The 5,068-nt window shown below is 36.5% G+C and overlaps 1 pseudogene; it reads right to left on the reverse strand.

The window, feature by feature from the left end:
• Nucleotides 1-5,068, reverse strand: part of LOC106770240 — a 31,918-nt pseudogene that overhangs the window by 22,192 nt on the left and 4,658 nt on the right.

Below are 5,068 nucleotides of genomic sequence, written 5' to 3' on the forward strand. Positions count from 1 at the left end.
ATACGGATTATCCGTATGTAATTTATATACGGATTATCCGTATGTAATTTATATACGGATTATCCGTATGTAATTTATATACGGATTATCCGTATATAATACTAGCTACGACAGTATTATATACGGATTTTTGTCCGTATATAATCCGTATATAATAAAAAATTATATACGGATTTTGAGCCTTATATACGGATTTGGGTTGTAGATAATGACGTTTTTTCTTGTAGTGGTTCTACACCATTTGCTCTTCAAAGAAACCTCTTCATGTCCCTGATGATCACATGTTTTTAAGGGCATTTCCGCATTCATTAGAAGANACAACATGGGAGTGGCTTATTCATCTTCCACTAGAATTCAGGACCAATTTGGAAGATCTTAAGCATTTGTTTTTGGATAGATTCTCCCCTACTCAGAATCATTTTGATTCATATAGCAAAGATCCTGGGTGGAATGATCCTGACCTGGGATGGTATGGTACTTCACAGCTTCAATATCAAGAACCACCATTCCAGAGTACTTGTATGCCTCCACCTATCCAGGAGCCACAACAGCTGCAGTCTCATGAGCCTGTCCAAGCAACTCCTCATCCTCACACTACTTCTGAGCCTACATTGAAGGAGTTGTTGAGATAGATGACTGCTCAGAATATGCAATATCAGGAGTTCCAGCAAGAGACCAGAGCTTCCATTCAGAGTTTTACTAATCAGATGAGGCAGATGGCCACTCAGCTCATTGAGGAACAATCTCAAGTTTCAGAGCAATCACCATTTCAGGTTGTTCAGCTTCTAGATGATGTTGATGCCATCCACATAGGAGATGAGGAGCAGAGTCATGAGCTTAGTGTTGTGCCACCTACTTTCCCACACTCCTATGTCCCCAGTCTTGCACCTGAGAAGATTGATGAAGAATTTGAGGACCAGGCTGACATAAGTACCACTTTTGAGATAGGTAGACCAGCTTCATCTTCCATCACTCAACCAATTTTCAGGGAAGTGGAGGTAGACATACCTATTATTGATTCTGTTGTTGATGATTATGTTGTTGATAGGTATGTTGATGTTGATGATATTGATGAGCATGCTTTTGATTTTCATTCCCCCTCTTTTCATGATGAGAACCACTTTGTGTTATCGCATCTAAATGTTTGTTCTCCATGCACTGAACATGAATCTGAATCTGTGATTGACATTGTTTCTATTTCTAAACTTGATTCATGTTCTGAGGGTATATCTGAGGGTCAGCTTGTTACACTGAGATTGGGCGTGATACCCCTGCATGTTATTTCTGTGGAGGCACAGTGCACTAACCATGTTGCAGGAGGTACACATGAATTTGACCAACAAGCACCCAGAGTGGAAAACAAAGGTGCAAGCATACACAAGAGCTTTAACATCAATAGGCACCAGCTGAATCAGCTCATCAACAATCATTGCTTCTTAGATCCAGTTGTGGAGGACATCTCCGTGCTTGATCAAATTTGGAGACTGAAGCAATTCCTCCTAAAGACTTCCTTGCTGAATCCGGTGGTGGAAGAGATCTCCCTCAAAGTCCAAAATTGGCAACTGCCACCATGATCAGGGGAGTTTTCTTTTCCCTTCTTCTTCTCCTTTCCTCACTTCTATTGCACTTGTCCTTGATCTGTAGCTTGTTTTGATTACTGATCTTATGTTTGTGACACATTGAGGACATTATGTAGTTTAAGTGTGGTCTATTGGGGGAGACTTTGATTTTTCTTTGTTAGTTTATGTTTTCTGCGTTAAACTTTTTGTTTTCTAGGTAGTTTTTGTTGTGTTTTGTGTACAGTTTTGCATGTTTCTCTTGATTTCTAAACTTTGTTTAGGTTGTCAGTTTTTCCTTCACTTCATTGATACTCTGATTCATTGGAAATCCTTGCTCTTCTTTGCTTGGGAATATGATTATGATGTTTGAGAGAGTGATTTGATTGTGACAATTACCCTGTGTGAGATTTGAGCCACTTGATATTCTTTCTTGTGTGTGATATGTCTCTTGNTTGCTTGCACATATGCCTTGGCTTGACTCTTGTTGATAATTCTTGATTGATATGCATGTTTGGAAGTGATAAAGGCAGTTTTGTTGTTGAACCTCTCTAGCCAGATGAGCCTACCCTGTTTTGATCCTTTGATAGGCCCTTTGAGCCTATACTTTCCCCCATTTCTTTGTTTTGAAGCTGATACACTAGCCCTAAGTGAAAAAAAACCATGATTACCTTAACCTTAGGGAATTTTGGAGCTTTGGAATTGTTTTGGGAATAAGTGTGGTCTCCTTGGGGATTCAGATGAATTGGCTAGTTGGTTCCTCTTCTTGCTTTTGTTTCTGAGAATATGTTGTGTATATCTTGTCTTTTAGAGTTGTGTTTTGAAAAGAGAGAAAAGAAAAGAGACAAGATGAAAAAAAAATAAGCAAAAAAAAATAAAATAAATAAAATTGTGAATAATGGAGTCAAGAAGAGGATTGAATTAGAGGGTTTTGGGTGTGATTTGACTGTGTTTTCACTTATTCCCCATTGCTCCTCTATTTCCTTTGGTTTGTAGCTTCTCATCCATATGTTATCCTCCCTTTTCCTTGACCCCATTGCATCCATAAAAGACCTTTTCATTTGAACATGAATATGTTTCGAGTGTTGATATTAGAGGCTTGCCAAGACTTTTTGTTGCTTGTTTTCTTGAGTACATTGAGTTGACACTGTTTACCCTAAACACTTGAGAGAAACACTGACAGTGTGCATCTGTGAGGTTCTGTTGCTTTTGATTCACCTCTTGATCTGATTGATCATTTTGCCATACTTTGAATTGCTTGGATGATTTCTCTGAGTATCTGCTTTCTTTGATTCTGTGTTGGATACTGTCTACTTCCTTTTCCTTGTCCAGATTTCTTGAGGATTGTAATTCTGTTTGTTTCTTTCCTTGTCAGTCTTTGTTTTCTGTGTGTTGAGTCTGTGTCAATTCCCTGATGTCCGTTGAACTGTTCCCTGTTTTGCGTCTTGATTTTGCCCAAGAGTGCAAAAGACTAAGTGTGGTCTATTTTGATGAGTCGATATTTTATTGATTTCACTTAGTTTATTGTGCTAAAATTAATCAGGGAATTGTGCTTAATTGTCCGGTATTTTCTCGTTTTTCCTAATTATGCTTAATTTGACCGGAATTTCTAATTTTAATTAATTTGAATTTTCTGAGCTAATTATTTGCATTATTATTTTCAGGGAAAATTTTGGAAACACAATTTGGGACATTCGGAGAAGACAAAATAAATTGAAGACTCTCAAATTAGACATTTTAAATTTCATTGTATTGTAATTTTTATTGTTTAAACTTTTTGGACAAANCTTTGCATATTGGGCCATTGTTAAAAAATTATGTGGGGCCCAAAATTGTAGGACACTTGCCCTAGGGTTTCTTTTTATTTTTAGGGTGGACCCCACCTCATTTTAGGACACATGGTCCTAGGGATCACAAAAAAAGGAGCCGTCATTTTGAAGACTCTCTCTCGGCATTTTTGCAAAGGGGGTGCAGCCAAGACATTCTCAATTTTTTATATCTTGCTGGAACGTTTTTGGAGGAATTTTCTTTGCTTAAACCATGATTCAAGTATTGGATTTTGGATGAATGAATTTTATTGAGCATAGTTCAACACCGTTTCTTTGTTTAATATATATTTTCCTTTGATTTTGGCTAACGTAACAGTTCAGAGATATTTTTAAGCATCTCCTTCCATTTCAATTCAAGAGAAACGTGAAGAATTTGCTTTTCTTTAGAAGCATTTGGTTCTTAGGTGGGAATGAGTGCAACAGCAGTGATATTAAAAAGAGGAGAGGAGCCGTCATATACACCTCCTGAGTTTTTGGCAGCAGTGTTTATTTTGGAGGGGAGAAAGTTGTAACTTCTAGATAGCTGGGACCATGTTGATGTTTGCTTTCTTTGATTGTGGTTGAATGAAGAAGGAAGTTTTCAATATTCTATTATTTTGTTCAAAAAGCTGTTACGTTTTTCTTGGTGCTTTTACATTTTTTTTCAGCCGTCATTCTCCTTCTTGGCTTTTGAAAAACATTTCTTTTCCAACAGCAATGTTTACGTTGATTGATTTTGGATGAGTGGAAAAAAGAATTTTACTTCTCTTTTGGATGAAAGCTCCATTCACGTTGGTGGGACCTTGTTGAATGAAGTAGGGCTCTTTAATTTTATTTTGGTGATTTACTTGCTGCTTCAATTGATTTAGCACTTAGCATTGAAGTTTTATTTTTTTTAGCACATTCCAAAGTTCGTTTCATTTTGCTGCATTAGTTTTATTAAGTTGAGGAAGTGGTATGCTGGATGGAATGCTTGATGCGGTGATTTTGCTGGAGAAAAGAGAGGAACGGTAATGTTGTTGGATGTTGCAGCATGTGTCACGGCTAGGGAGGAATTTTGGAAATACTTTCAATCTAATTTGCTTTTGGAGAATGTCACGGCAAATAGGGTTTTTAGGCTATTGCAATTTTAATTTTATTTGGTAGATGCCATAGGTTAATTTGGTTAATTGCTAAAGGTAATTTGTGTTGTTTATTTCTTTTCCTTTAATTTAATTTTATAAAATTTGTGGAGTTGGGTTTTATGTTGTTTCTAATTTAGTGATGCATATTAGCAATTTTAATTGTGCTAGATATTTGTGTTATAGTGTTAGGCTTAGCATTTTCACTCTCTGGACTCGATTTTAAAAAAATAACTGCAACCATACCAGAGGTCCAAATGCTACGTTTTATATGTCACATGAAAGATAATTGAGTCTACTTTCCAGGAAAAAAAAAACCTCATCTCATTTAGAGCTCTGTAGAAAAAGTTATGGGTAAAACATTGAGCAAAGGTCAGAGCTGTCTAGTTTCAGCGTGAATTTTCGTATTTACTGTAGCAGTTTCGTTTTTACTGTTTTAATTTCATTTTTATGCATGGTGAAATGTGTTGTTGCATTTAATTTCGTTTTAATTGAATTTAATTACGTTTTTACATCTGCGTTTTAATTTTATTTCATTTTAATTTTTCCGCATTCACCACGCAAACCTTTCACAAACCCCCCC

This window comes from Vigna radiata, chromosome 8 (assembly GCF_000741045.1).
Source record: "Vigna radiata var. radiata cultivar VC1973A chromosome 8, Vradiata_ver6, whole genome shotgun sequence".
NCBI lineage: Eukaryota > Viridiplantae > Streptophyta > Magnoliopsida > Fabales > Fabaceae > Vigna > Vigna radiata.